The sequence below is a fragment of the Talpa occidentalis genome, unplaced genomic scaffold (assembly GCF_014898055.3).
Source record: "Talpa occidentalis isolate TD23 unplaced genomic scaffold, MPIMG_talOcc4v2.1 talOcc4.15, whole genome shotgun sequence".
Taxonomy (NCBI): domain Eukaryota; kingdom Metazoa; phylum Chordata; class Mammalia; order Eulipotyphla; family Talpidae; genus Talpa; species Talpa occidentalis.
Window position 1 is genome coordinate 20,329,950 of NW_023601543.1, and position 18,745 is coordinate 20,348,694.

The 18,745-nt window shown below is 43.3% G+C and overlaps 1 long non-coding RNA gene across 1 annotated transcript; it reads right to left on the reverse strand.

The window, feature by feature from the left end:
- Window positions 1-205: 205 nt before the first annotated feature.
- LOC119246543 (uncharacterized) lies at window positions 206-3,259 on the reverse strand. Its single transcript, XR_005125522.2, has 4 exons — window positions 3,156-3,259; window positions 1,974-2,189; window positions 1,435-1,520; window positions 206-1,203 (listed from the first exon to the last, which is right to left on the reverse strand). It is a non-coding gene; the product is annotated as an uncharacterized LOC119246543 (long non-coding RNA).
- Between the last annotated feature and the right edge of the window lie 15,486 nt (window positions 3,260-18,745).

Consider the following 18,745-nt stretch of genomic DNA (forward strand, 5'->3'; position numbering starts at 1 on the left):
AAAGGGTGAGCCTGGTGACCTGGGATCTCATGGGGGGAACTTGAGGACAGTTCAGACAGGAGGCAGGTCTAACTTCCCAGCCCCTCGGAAAGGTGAGTCTGCAGAGAACGCACCAAATGGATGAGAAGGCCGGAGCAGTCTCTAGAGCGCATGTCCCAGTCCAGTTCCATTTTTTTTTTAAAGATTTATTTATTTATGTATACAAGAAATGGGGCACAGGCCAGATGTGCGGGAGGGTGAGAGGATTCACCAGAGAGAGAGCGGGGAACAGAACAGGCAGACTGACGAAATACACTGCTGAGGGGAGCAGTGGGTGAGTTAGGAGAGGTCTGCTGCACCATGTGGTTTGCTCCTTGGCCAGCTGGGATGAAACCGGCACTGCAGAGGTTATGGACAGCTTCACAGTGCGGTGCTCAACCCGCTGCACCACCAGGGAGGCCCCAGTCCAGTTCTATTTTTAACCCATTAGTGCTCCCAAAAGGAGCCCCATCCACTGCACGATGGAGTCCATTTTGCTCTTTGTCCACTCTTGACTGGAAAGGGACTTGAGAAGGTGCTGGCTGGAAGCTGAGGCTTGAGTGGGTCACCTCCCTGGCTGGGGATCGAACTCAGGTGGCAGTGGCTGGTGATTGCTTGATAGCACTGAGACTTAACCCCTTGTGCCACCAGGGAGGCCCCAAGATCTTGACATTATTTCAAATGGGTTCACCCAAAGTCATTCTGCATGCTAGGCAAAGCAGACACCCCTGGTCTATACTGTATCTCAAATCAAGCTCTCTCTTGAAATGTAACCAAACTCCCCAGAGTGGGTTATATATAATGTGTTCACCAGATAACAACATAATTGTAGTTACTAACATATACAATGCAATCAATAGCTATTTGTTCACTGAATTAATGAATGAGGCAACAAACATGCTATAACTTCTAAAAATTAACAACACTCCCCCCAACCCCTTTTGAACTCTGATGTCAAACCCTCTTCCCCAACAGAAGGATGAAGTGCTAACAAAATCTGCTCTCCCTTCTTTCAGGATATGTGACAGAATATCTCCTTTTCCCTGATTCCTTCACATTCTTTTTTAGCTCTAGCCAGCTGAGGTCTCACTGAGGTGAAGGATGCTGAGAGCCAAAAGGGTATTTCGTGACGGTTCACACACTGTGGGCTGGAGCTTCTTCAGTTTCACACAATGTTCCTGGAGCCTAGAGACACAAAGAACAGGCCTATGAATGTTATAAAAACACACCAAGAAACAACTATGACCACTGCTGCAGTTTACAGCATAACAAAGGCATTCTCAAGGAAAAGCAGTTTGAGTTCCTAGCATATAATGTATTTTGTGTTCTAAAAGCAAGGCTATTGTCAAAGACCTGGTATTATGGGAAAAATTAGGTTAAGGAGAATACAGAAGGGAGAAAAAGAGAATGTCTCACCCTGTCGGGCTTTCCAGGATGTTAACCAATCAGTAGCAGTCAACCACAGTCTACCACGTGTGAACATAAATGCAGTTGAAGTTTTCCTTAAAGAAAAGATTTAAAGTGTACTCAACAGACTCATCTTTAAAACAATACACATTATAGACCCACACGTACATGTGTAATAAAAGTGGGGGAGAGAGATCATATGTGGAACTAGATATAATATGTTAAAAAGTTGTTTGATGGAGAGATTATGAACATTTTTGTTTGATGGGTTTCCAAGTTTTCTATGATGCAAGTATGAGTTTTTGATTAAAAAGAAGCCTCTAGAAATGGATTTCTTCTTGGAATCTGTTTCCATTCTTTTTCTACATCGCTGAATTCACTGAGGAGCTTGTTCTGGGTCAAAGCTGCCCACCTCACTTGGCATCTAGATTTTCTTGCATTCATAGTAAGTCGAGCATCAGGAAAAATTAACCTCTCTCTACACCATAAGCAATGCCAGGTCTGGGGCAGGTTTCTCCTCTTGCTGGGATTCAAAAAGGCTTCCTTACCTTTTGAGGTGGTTGCTCCCCTAGGTCTCCTTGGCTCAAGCTGGGGCCAGTGGGGGTTATGACATGCAACCTCACTGGGCCTTCCTTCTGGTCTTGGCTCCTCAGAGACGAGGGAAAGTCTTCATGCTGGTGCACCCAGAGATCTTTCTCCAAAGTCTGAGCCCCAAGCAATTAGGCAACAGAGTACTTATTTACTGAGCAGGGGTACATTTTGCACTTTAAAGCAAGCAGGGAGAACAGAAGCAGTTATCCTAAGCAGTTATCTGGGTGTAAGTCAGGTATGTGGCCTTAAGAACATTTATCAGTTACTTCTTGGAACTTTCAGTCTAGTTTGAGGCTTTATCTCAACATAACTTCAGACATCTTCCACTTCAGTACATAGAGCCACCCCCCAACCACCCCCCTTTTGGGTGGCTATGCTGTTCCTACCATTACTTCTGCCACTACTCCGAGTGGGGAGGTGGTGGGAATGGGAATGAAAATGCCATTGGGAATGGGATGGGGAACAGCACTGGCAAAGGGGACTGAACAATCTGGACCCTGGGACTAGGGGTGTGGGTCCCAGCACAGGAGGCACACGGGCGTGGAGGCCATCTTGGATTCCACATCCTGCCCACTCAGCGACTCTGTGGCCTGCGCCTCATTCCACTTTTCTGCACCCATGGGCAACCCATAAATCCTGAGCTGCTCCACTTGCACCTGGGGACCTCTTTGGGCAGCGGGATGGCCCGGGAGCGGCTGTGTGAATGGAGCAGCTGCCTGTACAGCACTTTGCGCTCGGCCAGCAGCTGCAAGGCCATCTCCGGGAGCTCCTCTAGCAGCCCCCGGAGCTCGGCGGCCGGTGCCCAAGAAGTGCCTCGCACTCCTCCAGCACCCAGAGCGCCCGCTGCTCGCGCCCCACACGCATGCTCAAGGCCAGCGCGCCGTCCTGACGCACCGCGGGGTGGCCAGGAGGAATCGCAACACTCGATCTCATTCCAGGACCGCGAGGGGACGGCCTCGTAGAAGTCCGGGCCGCCGCTATTACTAAGCACCTCTAAATAGATGAACCCCACGCCCTCGCTGTGGCCGAAGCCTATCCTGTGGCCTTCAAAGCCCAAGGCCATGGCCGCTGCGGCCTAGTCAGCCCGTCCTCTGCCCCGCCTGTACGTAAGCGGTGGCTGGCAACCATTGGCTTCTCACCTCCCTGCCCGGCCCTACTGCAGCGTTGCCCAGTCCCGGCTCCTTCCCGGCCTCCTTCCTCTCTCATCCGCGTGGCGTGCTCCTAACAGAGGACCAGGCGGCCGCGAACCCCGACTGCCGGCCGGCGGGAGGGCGTCAGAGATGCAGCCTGAGTCGCAAGGTGTGCTGGGACCAACCTCCCCCGCGGAGCGGCCCCTGCCCATGCGGGCAGGTTGGCAGGCTGCGCGGAACCTACTCTCCTGGGGCCGGCTTGCTCCCGGCAGGCCGCCCTGGCGACTGCGCTGGGAACTGCAGTTGGTCAGTCCAGAGACCACTCTTACCCCAAGGGGCTCAGCAGGACATCGCGAGGCGTGGGATGCATTTCTTGGAGGTGAGTGGGTGCTTGGGTTTTTTTTTGGGGGGGGGGGAGGGCTCAGTGCTCTCTCCCATAACTACCAGGTGCTCTTTCAAACTCATCCTAAGCTGAGGAGCTTGGAGTTCCTCTCACCGAGAGGATGGTAAGCGGTGGCTTCCGAGTGATTGGCTTCTCACCTCCTGCTCCGCCCTACTTTAGCCTGAACCCCTCTTGACGGAGGAGCCTGGAGTAGGTGGAGGAGCATGAAGCCGCTTCCTGGGCGCTGGGTCCTGGGCCCGTGCGGCGTGAGAGTGAGGTGGGAAGGGGGCTTTGCCGTAGGCTGGGTGCCCTAATGCCTGGGGTCCATCCTCAAGAAAATCAAGTGGTCGAGCCACGAAGTCCAGCATTTTTCCTTCCCACACCCCATTTTCCTGCTCCAGGTCCCAGTCCCTCCCATTCTGTTTCCTGAGGGACTTGAAGCATCTTATTTCCCCTTTATGTCCCGCGTCTCCCCGCTCTCCTGTTTGCTGGATACTTCTCTTCCATACAGTAAATCTGTTCCGGTTGCTTCTGTGCTTAGAGTAATTTCCTTCTCAACCTTAGGCCCTCGCCGTTCTTGTTAAGGAATAGTCCACATTTTGCTGCACTTTGGTTTTCACACTCCAAAGCTTGACTGACTTTTCTCTGATAAGGTCGCCAGCAGGCCTAACCTCATTGCAAAAGACAGTGGATACTTTGAAAGTCAGTTATACCTCAATTTTCCAGTAGGGTTTGTTGCTGTTTACCATTCTCTCCTCGACTCCATCCCGTCTTGCTTTCTGTGATGTCAAATTCTATTGATGTTCTGCCTATCCATCCGGCCTGCCTTTCTTGGTTTCACCGACCTGTTTGTTCTTCTGTCTAGGCATCAACATTACTGTTTCCCCAGTTTTGTCCTCAGACCCCTCCGCTTTTCATTCTATACGCTCTCCTTGGATGAGGTTATCCACTCTCATAATTGTAAACACTACCTCTCTCTCATCTCTATTTCCAATTTATACTTGTCTGCCCATCATCAGAGCCATACATTTTTGTTGCTTTAATAGATAGCTGTTGAACACACGATATGTTTACTTGACAAAAAATGATGGAAAAATGTTGAAAAGTTCCCAGCCCTCGTGTCATTGATATCTCATTGGTGGAATAATGAATGAAAAAAGTAAGGAAGGCAATTATAAGTAGTGATGTGTGTCATCGAGTTAATATGTAAACTGATGTGAGAAAAGGATTGCACAGGGGGTTGAGATTGTCCCCTATAAAGATGGAGCATGAGGAAGTTCTTTGTGAGGAAGCAGTGTTGGAGGTGAGACCCAGAACTCCAGTGACAAAAGTCTTGGTGTACAAAAGCTTAGAATCTTCAAAGAATAGAAAGATCCTGGTGTGGCAACAGCATGGTAAATTAGGCAGTGAGTGTTACAAGATGATGTTGGAAACACGGTCTCAAGTGCCATCATGCTTGCCTTCAGAAGTCGTATTAAGAAAATTGAGTTTTGGGGCCTCCCCGGTGGCGCAGCGGTTGAGCGCTGGGTTGCGAAGTTGCCTGCAGCCTCTGCAGCGCCGGTTCGATCCCCAGCTGCTCCCCGGCCACCGGAGGAGGGTCCCACATGGTGCGCAGACCTCTCCTGCCGCCCGCTGCTCCCCTCAGCAGTGTACTTCGATCCTTCTGCCTGCTCTGCTCCCCTCTCTGGCTCTGGTGAATTCTCTCACCCTCCCGCGCTTCTGACTGTACCCAGTGCTTGTATAATTAAATAAATGAATAAAAAAAATGAATGAATGAATGAATAAATAAATAAATCTTAAAAAAAAAGAAAGAAAATTGAGTTTTGGGCCTCCCTGGTGGCGCAGCGGTTGAGCGCCGGGTTGTGAAGCTGCCCACAGCCTCTGCAGCACCGGTTCGATCCCCGGCTGCTTCCCGGCCACCGAAGGAGGGTCCCACATGGCGCGCAGACCTCTTCTGCTGCCCGCTGCTCCCCTCAGCAGTGTACTTCGGTCCTTCTGCCCCGCTGTGGCTCTGGTGAATTCTCTCACCCTCCCGCTCTTCTGACTGTATCCAGTGCTTGTATAAATAAATAAATAAAAATAAAACTTTAAAAAAAAAGGAAAATTGAGTTTTATTCTGTGCATGAGGGGGCAACATTGAAGTGTTTTCAGTGGTGGTATCAGATCTGGAGTTTTACTCTGCATGTTGCATAGAATAGAGATTATATGGGATCAAGTGAATAAATAGGGATAACCATTTGGAAGCTGTTATACTGACCAAACAAGAAATGACTATAATTTGACTTTGTCTGAAATGGTGTTAATGGATGTAGACACAGATGAGAGACTTGAGGATGTATTTTGAAAGTGAAATTAATACATACTAAAGATTTTTGGGTGGAGGGTAATAGCTTATAGAAAGAAAGTAGACAAGGTGACCCCTTTCTTTTAGGCTTGAACAGGTGGGAAGCTGATGGTACCATTTTTGACATGGAGAAGACTGGAGGAAGTAAGGAAAAGGCAAGTGTACTGTTTTAGAAGTGTGCTTTGTTTGTTTTTAAAGATTTATTTATTTATGCATACAAGAACTGGGGGTACAGACCAGAGGTGCAGGAGGTAAGAGGATTCACTAGAGACAGAGTGGGGAACAAAACAGGCAGATTGACTGATATACACTGCTGAGGGGAGCAGCTGGCGAGTCAGGAGAGGTCTGCTGTGCCATGTGGGTTGCTCCCTGGCCAGGGATCGAACTCGTGCTGCAGTGGCTGAAAATTGCTTCACAGGTTGCATCTTAACCCCTTGTGCCACCAGGTAGGCCCAGAAGTGTGGTTTGTGATGATGCTTAGTGACCATGGTGGAGATATCTAGTAGGCCTTCTGGGATATACCAGTCTGGAGCCAAGGGAAAAATTGGGTTGGAAATGAGAAATTGGAAATCAATAGTGAATTGATGATATTTAACAACCAGGGACTCAAATGACATTCCCTGGGTAAAGAGATGAATAGAGAACAGTGGACTTGGGCACTTTAACTAATAGAAGAATAATTAGATTGTAGTTAGTTATTAAAAGCACAAAAATGATTTCATATCAATTCCTATTTAACCTTTAAAGCCAGATAATTATGATATGCATGCCATTTTCAACCTTAGAAAAATATGAAATCTCCCTAGAACATTTTGTATAGCTATTAGTACTATAATGTCTAGTGTGAAAAACATATCACCAAACAGAGTGCTATTGACCTGTCTCATTTATAAATACAACTGCAAAAAGATTGTGCTAAAATTTCTATGTTTCTTTTGGTTACCATCCAAAAACAATTCCTTATGAGAGTCTCGCATTATACAGAAAGGAGTATAGTCCTTAAAAGTATGTTATAAGTTAGTGATGCAGATTGTAAGTTAAAGATGTATAGTCACCCATAAGGAAAGATGGATTGCTCTCCAGTCCATTTTATAAAACCAATACAAATTTTTTTTTTAAGATTTATTTATTTATTTATTTATACAAGAACTGGGGCACAGGCCAGATCCACGGGAGGGTGAGAGCATTCACCAGAGACAGAGCGGGGAACAGAACAGGCAGACTGACGAAATACACTGCTGAGGGGAGCAGCGGGCGAGACAGGACAGGTCTGCCGCGCTATGTGGGACCCTCGCTGGCCGGCCAGGATTGAACCGGCGCTGCAGAGGCTGTGGACAGCTTCCCAGTGCGACGCTCAACCGCCTGCACCACCAGGGGAGGCCCAAAACCAATACAAATTTTAATAGCCAGTCGGAAAACAGTGTTCACAATGATATAGTATAAAATGTCCTGTTAGCCTCTCCAGGGTATTAACCAATCAGTAGCAGTCATCCAGAATCCACCACTGGTGAACTTAAATGCAGTTTAATTTTACATAAAATTTTATATAAAATATCTGAGAAGGGACCATATCAATAATGTCATGGCAGATATTATTGGTTAATAACCAACAGCAAATCCTGTTCTCTTCCTGGCTAATAGAACCTTTCCATTGCTTACCCGGTGGTGTGTCCAGCCCTAGGAGCATCTCATGATGGGTCTCAGCCACTCTTGTTACCCATTGTCAGTGATTGTTTTAGCGGTGGGTATGAAACCCTGTGCTGGTTAATGAGACCTATCAGGAAGTATGCTGGGGTGGGGATTCTCAGGGAAAGGTTTCTGGGTGATTAGGGAGAGGACCAATGAAGTCAAAACCTTTCACCATGAGCCCTCATGCTTGGGGTGCTGGAGTAAGGATGAATTGTTTGGAGCTGCAGAAGTTACCTTGAGACCATGAAGAGAGTCATGGCAAACAAGTTGTAATCATCTTGCAGATATAGGATGAATCCACATCCCAAATTTGGTTCAGATGTCAAGACGGCTGACACACATTAAGAGGTTATGGAAATGTTTATTATTGAATACTTACATAGTGGGACTTTTAGGGAGAGCAGCCAGGCCTTCCAAGTTGGTCCAAAAGTGGCTTGAGAGAGCAAGGAAAGGAGAGTGACTTGTGAATTTAATTGCAGTTAGGGTTAGGGCTGGGGTATTAGTTCCTGTGTGCAGGCAGGGGCTTGTGTGGTTTGAAACTCCTGCTGACAACAAAGGAGCAAGCACTCAGGCTTTCTTATTACCTTGCTCAGATGTGGGGTGTAGAGAGTGAGGGTTGAGGCTTTAAATCAGCCAAACATTAAAAAAATGGAATAAGCTCTTCATTATAATTCACCCCGATGTTCAAGTGATGATAAGAATGTAGTATGCTTCATTGAATTGAATTTGAACTTGTTTAAATAAGTCATTATGGCACTCTATGAGGCCTGAAATGTAGCCTATAAGGAAGGTCACTGCCAGTAATGTCTAGAATTCTGAAGAGGGTAAAGAGTGTCTTGGTATTTGTTTTGTGGTTGAAGTATACAAACAGGCATGTGTGATCTTGAGTTATAGTTGGGGTATCGGTGAGGCAAGAGTTCTTTCCCTTGAAGAGGAAACCATGGACAAGGAATTACTGTTGCTGCCATCAGCTGGAACAGAGCTCTAGACCCCTGGAAATAGTCTAAGAGTCTAAAATGGTATAGGTGGGGCTGATTTTTCTGGTCAAGGGGAACAGTGATAAGACGCATGTCTGAGATTTAGCCACTTGTGTTGATCACTGGGTCTCAGGGACGTCCTGGCTAGGGGAAGAACGCAGTAGCTCTCCTGTGAACTTTAGTCACGTAATAGTGACAACATCATCATTTGTGAAGTATACAAACTCCCACAGCTGTTCACTCAGTTGATCACAAGGGGGTTTCCAGGTAGCCAAGAAGTATGGTAGAGGGGGTGACCTCCAGCACCATGACATCTAAAACTGAGGGCAGGAGACACAACCCCTCCTGCAGTTGAGATATGCCAGAGGGCCTAGGTTTGGTCCTTTTCGGTTGCAGAGGAGGCCTTGGTGGCGATGGCAAGTTTGTGGGGTCCTGCTCTCCCCACCCAATGCAGAGTGAGCAGTCTGGGGATGGAGGGTCATGAGCCTGTGTTTCCAGGAAAGTGCAGTATGTGGTCAGCTATTGCTGCCCTAATGTCATATAGCACAGGGCTGAGGAGGGCAGTTTTGTTGCATCAGAAGCCCATAGTAACTGATGGCCATTGTGGGTGGCTCAAAGCATCCAGGAGGCATAAGAGAAGGTAGCTAAACTTTGACCATAAAAGAAGTCTGGGGACCTCCCTGGTGGCACAAGGGGTTAAGTCTCAGCACAATGAAGCTGTCGGCAGCCACTGCAACATGGGTTCAATTCCCGGCCAGGGAGCTGACCCACGTGGAGCAGCAGACCCCTCCTGTCTTGCCCGCTGCAGTGTATTTCAGTCAATCTGTCTGTTCTGTTCCCCACTCTGTCTCTGGTGAATCCTCTCAATCCCTCACCCCAACACTTCTGGCCTATACCCCAGTTCTCGGATGCATAAATAAAATCTTAAAAACAGTAAAGATAAAAGGAGTCTGGTGGAGGGACACTAATGAGAATTGTATTGCAATTTTAACAAAATCTAGAGCCTTTTGTTGGAGGGGTCCCATTCAAGTTGGGCTGATTAGCAAATAACTGCATAAATGGGCTTAATTAAAATATGTAAATGAGGAATATGTTGCCTCCATTAACTCCCAAACGACTTAAAAGATGTTGGATTTATTTTAACAAGGTGGGAGTTGTGAGTCAATAGCTGATTCTTGAGTGTGTTAGCTATGGAGGGGTTCTTGGTTTACCAGTAAGTTTCAGGAATTTACAGAGGTGGCAGGGCTTTGCCCTCTGTGACTCTATCCCCCTTTTTTTAGCTCCCCTGTAAGTCCTTGCGTGTCCTGCATAAGTGTGCCAAATGAATATCCCCAGAGGAGGATCTCATGACTACAATGTCATTCCTGGGCCCTGGAGAAAACTTGATGCGGTTAGGATTGTGTCTGCAGAGGTTGCAATGGCCAGGCTGTTGAGTTCCTGTATAGGTAGCCAAGAAAAGATTCATTTGTCCCTTAGGAGCTGAAAGCAAACTGTGGATGAGAAGCTGTTGGAATAGATACAGAATAGAACATATTAGCTACGTCTATCACAGAAAAATATTCACCAGTTATTGATTGGATGAAGTCATTTCAATAATTTTGAGTATGGGGGCCTTAATGAATGGGCCCACAGTATTGAGGCTGCAGTAATCTATTTTTTTAATATATATTTTTAAAGATTTATTTATTTATGCATACAAGAGCTGGGGTACAGGCCAGAGATGCCGGGGGTGGGGGGGTGAGAAGATCCACCAGAGACAGAGTGGGGAGCAGAACAGGCAGACTGACTGAAATACACTGCTGAGGGGAGCAGCGGGCAAGACAGGAGAGGTCTGCTGCGCCATGTGGGTTTCTCCCTGGCCGGCCGGGGATCGAACTAGTGCTGCAGAGGCTGTGGATTGCTTCATAATGCAGTGCTTAACCCCTTGCGCCACCAGGGAGGCCCTGCAGTAATCTGTTGTGAGGCACCTATGGCTTCATGAGTGCTACCTTTCAGCACCATTCATTTTTTCCAAGTTTAAAAATAGACCAAATTGGATTGTCAAATGGAAGAGCACTGGTAACAATCACTCTTTCTCTAAATAGGTTTTGTATAATGGGTTTCAATCCTTGAAGGCCCTATTTAAATTTACATTGGACATTATTAGCCATTTTAACAGGGATGGGAGGGAGAGAAGAAAGTCCGTTTTTTAAAGCCAATTTGTAAGTATGAGTGATTTAATTTTATTACCCTTTGGGATATAGCATCCACGCCTCCAATACAGGATATTTTAGGGCAATTTTCTACCATCAGGAGGAATTTAGGCAAAATTATTGTTCTGCTAGTTAAGGTGAGACATAACTATCCTCTATTTTATGTTACAGTAACTCACTTAATATTATTGGGGTTGTGTTGTTCAAATTTAGAAGTATTACCTGAGTATTACTGTAATTTGAATCCAATATTGATTAAGGCCATGAAGGTGTACTTTCAGCAGATATTAAAATTAATTCAGAAGCTGTACTATAAAGGTGCGAAAGTGAATCAGCACACTTTCATCTTTTTGTTTTACAAATTCTTTGAGTGAATTTTAGATTTTTAACAGGGTCAAATCATGGACCTTTGTTTTGTTATTTTATTTTGCCCCATATGCAGATTCCTCCATCCTTTCTTCCCTTCCTTTTTTTTATTTTTTGGTCATAAGTGGAGATACTTTGTGAGGTGGCGGGGGCAGTGGGGGGGGGAGTTCTTTCTACCCTACTCATATTTATGAATTTCTTTCTCCAGAGAGCCTAAGATAAGCTTTATCAGTGGTAGTGCCTCTGCTGTGGCAATGGTTATTTATGCAGCTTAAGAACCATGGGCCTCCCCGGTGGCGCAGCGGTTGAGCGCTGGGTTGCGAAGCTGCCTGCAGCCTCTGCAGCGCCGGTTCGATCCCCGGCTGCTCCCCGGCCACCAGAGGAGGGTCCCACATGGCGGCAGACCTCTCCTGCCGCCCGCTGTTCCCCTCAGCAGTGTACTTTGGACCTTCTGCCTGCTCTGCTCCCCGCTCTGGCTCTGGTGAATTCTCTCACCCTCCTGCGCTTCTGACTGTACCCAGTGCTTGTATAAATAAATAAATAAATCTTTTTTTTTTTTTTTTAAAAAGTAGTTTCTCCCTCTTAAAAAAAAAAAAAAAAAAGAAGAACCTCAAGGTTAAATTAAGTTCAGATTAACCCCTTCTCTGTGCCACAAGAGTGCTATTGGTGATTTTTTCCCCCCATAACTCTGAGGGTCAGGATCTTTGTTTTGCATAGGCAGTAGCAGCAATAGCCAAAACAAAGGCAGTAAAGGCATTTTATAAAAAAGTTTTATTGTACCCTCTGCCTTTTGGAATGTGGATTAGGTCATTAAAATGTTCAGATAGGGCCTCCTTGGTGGCCTAGGGGTTAAGTCTCAGCACTGTCACCTCTATGGCCTGAGTCTGATCCCCGGCCAGGGAGCTACCCACAGGGCGCAGCAGACCTCTCTCGTTTCTCCCGCTGCTCCCCTCAGCCATGTATTTCAGTTAATCCACCTGTTCTTCTCCCCACTCTATCTCTGGTGAGTCCTCTCATCCCCGCTGCACCTGTGGCCTAGATCCCATTTCTTCTATGCCAAAACAAGCAAATAAATACATACATAAATAAATTTTTTTAAAAAGTTTATATAGACTGCTTTTTCAAACAGGGACTGATCTTTGTCCACAGGAACAACCATCTAATAAGCCTGTATATTGCACAGGGTAAAGTCTTTCCTATGAGTATTCTGTAGAACAATAATCAATGCCTGACTAAGACATAGCCACAGAGTCTCAGGGTAAGACTCCTTCCTCTGCACCTAGCATTAGTCACACCTTGTGCTGGACTCAAGACAGATGATTAATTCTAAGATAATCAGATAGGTCTGCTCTGGCCCAAGACACACAACTCAAGTTTATTTAAGGAAGGCCCCGATCCCATATTCCTGTCCCTAAATACCAATTAATTATTGAAACTTCTGACTTAGGTAAGTAAAATCTCAGTAGAACTCAGCAAATGCATCACAGAGCAGCACAACTCAAAGGGCAAACTAGCCAGCAGGCAGCAGAGTCATTTAACAAATCAAAGCAAAAGAACATATATCCCTGATGGTGGTCTTTGTTTAAGTATCCTACTCACAATACCAGTTACATGCATCCTAGAGATACAGGAGGCACCCCCTCCCTGCCCCCCATTTTTTTTTTAAGATTTATTTATTTACATTTATTTATTTATTTACTTACTTACTTACTCCAGTTTACAAGAACTGGAGTACAGGCCAGAGGGGCGGATGGTGAGAGGATTCACTAGAGACAGAGTGGGGAACAGAACAGGCAGACTGACTGAAATACACTGCTGAGGGGGAGCAGTGTGCTAGACAGGAGAGGTCTGCTGTGCCATGTGGGTAGCTTCTGGGCTGGCAAGTGATTAAACTCATGCTGCAGAGGCTGCGGATAGCTTCACAGTGCTGTGCTTAATCCCTTGCACCACCAGGGAGGCCCCCAAATTTGGTTTTGATGTTAAGACTGACACATATCTTAGAGCATATGAGATGTTTATTACTTACATAATGAGGCTTTCTGGGCAACCAGAGAAGACAAAGAAACTGTTAAAATGGCCTTTGAGAGCAAGGAAAGGAGACTAGTTTAGGATTTTATGGTAGTTAGGGGGTGAACTCAGGTGAGGGCTCCTGTGCATAGAATGTATGGGGTCTACCTGTTTTAATCTATAATTAGTGCCAAAGGAAGGAGAACCCAGTCTTTCTTACCAGCTTGCCAAGGTGTGAGGCACAAAGGGGAAAAAAAGAGGAAGTTTAAAAGCTATCCACTGTCAAACATTGAGGAAGGAACTTTTATATAACATACTTCTTGATGGCACCTGCAAAAATGAGAGAGCCTGGGTCCTTGATGATGTTATTCAACTTCTAAAAAGACCTTGGAACCACCTGCTCCAGACTTCTAGTGTTGTTGAATAATTCAATGGCTCTTTGGTTGAGGATATTTTTAGCTAGGCTGTTACTTGTAGGCAAAATAATTCTGATCTGATACAATTTTGTAGATATAATCAATTATTATCATTTCAGATGTAATCAGGGAATACAATGGTGGTTCAATATAAATAAACCCATTGTTGCAACTCAAAAATAAAGAATATTGTGTGGATAGTATATTTTAAATGTTTTCATAAGATTCAGTAACAATCCCTACTAAAAACACAAGATAAAAAAGGAATAGAAAGCACTTACCTAAAGACTTTTTAGTTAAAACTAACAATAGATACTGTTCCAAAGAGTGAAATACCAAAATGTTTCCAAGATAATTAGGAGTTACACAGGAATGCTATTACTATTATTATTCCACCTATTAACTCTCCCAACAAATTTGAAGAAAATAATTAATATGATAAATATTGAAAAAAAATCATAGCTTTTTCTGATGTGAGTATATAAACCAAAAAGTCCAAAAAATACTAATAAATAGTAATACAATTAATATTGTCAAGGTTGCCGGATACAAGGTAAATATTTGATTTTCTTTATGGTAGGAATAAATGGGGATAAATAGAAATGTGGGGGAAATATTTCATGAACCAAAATGACTTAAATTTTAAGATACTTCATGTGGTAGGTTTGAAATTGGTAAATAGGTTCTGCTATTTCCCAGAGTTCCCTTCCATTTATATTTCCAGTTAGGGTGGGGGACAAAGAGTGATTGTGGCAGACTTGGAGGACAGAAGTGAAGTAAGACCCAACTATAAGTTGCCTATAAGAAACCTTTTTCTGGGGCCTTCATGATGGCTCAGCATATTGAGTGCTGCACTGTGAAGCTGTCCGCAGACTCTGCAGCGCGGGTTAGATTCCCGGCTGGCCAGGGAGATACCCACATGGCACAGAAGACCTCTCCTGCCTTACCCGCTGCTCCCCTCAGCAGTGTCTTTGGTCTATCTGCCTGTTCTGCTCCCCGCTCTGTCTCTGGTGAATTCTCTCACCCTCCCGTGCGTGCCTCTGGCCTGTACCCCAGCTCTTATATAAATAAATAAATCTTAAAGAAAAAACCTATTTCAAATATAAAAACAAACAGTTCAAAAGTAGAAGAATGGATTTGGCGATGATTTCTTAAATATGACTCCCAAAGTATAGGCCACAAAATAAAAAAACACATAAATTGAACTACTTCAAAATGAAAAAACTTCTGTTCATGAAGGGACACAACAGAGTGAAAAGGAACCCCATGGAAAGGGAGAAAATATTTACAAATCTTATATTTGATAAGGGGTTTTAATATTCACAGTATAAAATAAATACAACTCAGTGACAAAAAGCAAAACAACAATCTGATTAAAAAATCAGCTAAATGAATAAGATGGTGGACTAGGAAGCTCCACGCTCTCCTTTTCCCACAGAAGCGCTGAATAACAGCAATATACTGACCAGAATGCCTCTGTGAGAACTCTAGACCACTTCAGAAGCCACAGCACCTAGAGCTGTAGGGCTCTTTGTGGCATTTGCTACATTCATTCATGGCACTTCTCCTAAGCAGCATAGTGCAGAGCCGTCAGAAAGAAACTCTCCATACTGGAACTCAGCCCCCTAAAAGGAATTAAAAGAATGGACCATGTTTCCAACATTCTGGCTAGGCCTGCGGGAGAGACTAGTTTCTGTTTTGCCTACCTCAGAGCACAGATAATACCAGCACCAAGTTGGAAGCCACTGAAAAGAGAGAGCAAATTAGAGCTGTAGTTCTGCAGGCAGACACCAGGGGGAGCAAGAAATCGGAAAAGGGATGAGAGGTCTTAGACGTCCACCAGGGATGAAGGGTCAAGGTCTTACTCTGCAAGAAACCAGGAATCAAAGATTGGGAGATGTGGTTATTTTTCAAATGCCTAAATCCCAGTAAAATGTACAATTTATGCAAAGAAACAGGGAAACATGGCCCAATCAAAGGAACAAAATAAAACTCTAGATATCAAACCTAAAAAACAGATTTATTAACTGCCTGATGAAAAATTTTAAATAGTTGTCATAAAGATGCTCTCTTAAAACTGTAAGTATAGGGCCTCCCCGGTGGCGCAGCGGTTGAGCGCTGGGTTGCGAAGCTGCCCGCGGCCTCTACGGCGCCAGTTTGATCCCCAGCTGCTCCCCGGCCACCGGAGGAGGGTCCCACATGGCGCGCAGACCTCTCCTGCCGCCCGCTGCTCCCCTCAGCAGTGTACTTCGGTCCTTCTGCCTGCTCTGCTCCCCGCTCTGGCTCTGGTGAATTCTCTCACCCTCCCACGCTTCTGACTGTACCCAGTGCTTGAATAAACAAAACAAACAAACAAATAAATAAAACATGCCTCTATTTAAAAAATAAATAAATAAAATAAAATTGTAAGTATATACATTTAAAAAGAATATATCAAATCAGTAAACTGTATACCCCACAAACTAGAAAAAGAATAAACTAAATCAAAGGTAACAGAAATAGTGAAATAATAAAGATTATAGCAGAGATAAATGAAATAGAGGATACATTTAAAAGTATTGAAACTAAGAATTGGTTTAAAAAATCAATAAAATTGACAAATCCTTAGCTATACTAAGACAAAAAGAAAAGCTTCAAAAAACTAAAATCAGAAATATTACAGCCAATATCACATAAATAAAAGAGTTATAAGAGAGATTATGAACAACTGTATAACAAAAATATATATAACCTAGTAGAAATGGATAAATTCCTAGAAAAGCACAGCCTTTGATGACTGAATAATGAATAGAAAATCTGAAGAGAAGAATAACAAATAAGTATATTAAATCAGTAATAAAAAACCTTCAAACAATGAGAAATCCAGGACCTTGAGAATTCTACTAAATATTTAAAGAGGAATTAACACCAACATTCCTGAAACTTCCCTCCCCCAAATTAAAGAGGTGAAAACACTTCCAAGTTCATCCTATGAGACCAGTATTATCTTGATACCAAAAGAATAAGACAACGATGTCCACTCTCACCATTTGTATTGAACATAGTATTGGCAATGCTAGCCAGCATAATTATGCAAGAAAAAGAAATAAAAGGCATCCAAATTATAAAGGAAGAGGCAAAAGTATCTCTTTTTGCAGGTAACATGACCTTATATGTGGAAAATCAAGATGGGCTTGGCATTTGTCTAAGGCTTTGGCAGCTTTGTGAATTCCACAGATAGGCCATCATGAATGAGGGAGGTCTGCAGCACCTCTTGCAAAGAAATATTAATGTCCATTACACCTCCAGCAGCAATACTTTCTGGAGCCATGGTGGTGGGTTATAGGTGGAACGCAATCTTGAATGCACCTGAGCCTCTGCCTCTGCACAATTCAGTGGTGGCAGGGAAAGTGTTTCCACTTTTTATTATTATGAATAATGTTACTGTGAACACTTGTGTGCATGTTTTTGAGTGGACCTATATTTTCAATTATCTTTGGTGTATATTTAGGGGTGGGATTGCTGGGTCATATATAAACTCAGTGTTTAACCTTTTGAAGAATTGCCAAACTTTTCTCAAAGTGGCTTCACCATTTCACAGTCCTAATTTTTTTTTGTTTATGGTTCTTATTTTTCCACATCTTCAATAGCACTTGTTATTGTTCCTTTTAAATTATTGTAGCTTAGTGGGTGTGAAATGTTGTCTCATTGTGATTTTGATTTATATTTCTCTAATGATTAAAAATGTTTAACATCTTTTCAAATGCTTATTAATCATTTGGTTAAATATATTTAAATTCTTTGTACATTTTTGTTTGGACTCTTATCTTTTTATTATTGAATTGTGAGAGTTCTTTGTAGATTCTAGATAGTAGTACCTTATTAGATATACAACTTACAAATATTTTCTACTAGTCTCTGAATTATATTTTTACTTTCTTGATCATGTTCATTGAAGCATGAAAGTTTCAATTTTTTTAACTTATTTTTAGATTTTTATTTTATGTATTTATGCATACAAGAGCTGGGGTGTAGGCCACAGGTGTGGGGTGGGTGAGAGGATTCACCAGAGACAGAGTGGGGAGCAGAACAAGCGGATCTACTGAAACGCACTGCTGAGGGAGGCAGTGGGCCAGACAGGAGAGGGCTGCTGCGCCATATGGGTAGCTCCCTGGCCGGGGATCAAACTCTTGCTGAAGTGGCTGCATATAGCTTCATAGTGCTGAGACTTAACTCCTTGCGCCATCAGGAAGGCTCTCAAAAATATATTTCTGTAGATAGATGGGTTTATTTCTAGAGTCTCAATTTTATTCTATTGATCTATATGTTTATCCTTATGAGAAAACTATATATTATTAAATTATTCTAATCTTGTAGTAAGTTATGAAATTGGAATGTATGATGTTCTGCTTTTCGAGATTATTTTGGCTTTTCTGGATCCCTTAAATTTACATACAAACTTTAGGATCACCTTGTCAATTTACAGAAAAAATAGAAGTTGAATTTTGAAAGCACTGTACTGAATTTGAAGATCAATTTGGGCAATGTTGTCATTTTAGCAATATTAATCTGCTAGTTCATGAACAAAGATGTCTTTCCATTTATTTCATTCTTTAACTTATTTCAACAATACCATGTTAATTTTCAGTGTACAAATCTTGCATTTCTCTTGTTACTTTTTCCTAAGTATTTTATTCTTTTTTAAAGCTACTGTAAGTAGAATTGTTTTGTTAATTTCATTTTTAAATTGTTCACTGCTAGTGTATTTAGAGACTACTGATTTTTGTACATTGATCTTTACTCTTACAACCTGGGTAAACTTGTTTATTATCTCTAATAGTCCTTCAGTAGATTTCTTGGGATTTTCTATATACAATATGATACCTAGCAGATTAGGAGGGGAAGGATATCATCTTCATCCTATTTGTTAATGAACGTTCTGGTTCAGGTTAGCTGTATTTTGAAAGTTGTATCATTTTGTTCTGAAACAGACAGGTTTTATGCAAATCAAACTTCTAATGCAGAGTTGAATTGTAGGATTTTCTTTGGTAAAGACAAAGCACAATAAATTAAAGTGAGTTCTTTCTCTCTCTACTGTTCCTTTCTTCTGAGCAAAAAGTATCTAAAAAATGCTAGGGTAGGGGTGAAAGGATTGTTATTTGGAGATCTTAATGTTAAATTTTCAAAAAGATTTTAATATAAAAGTTCACATGCAAACATAAATAGGTACAAGATTTGATAGACACT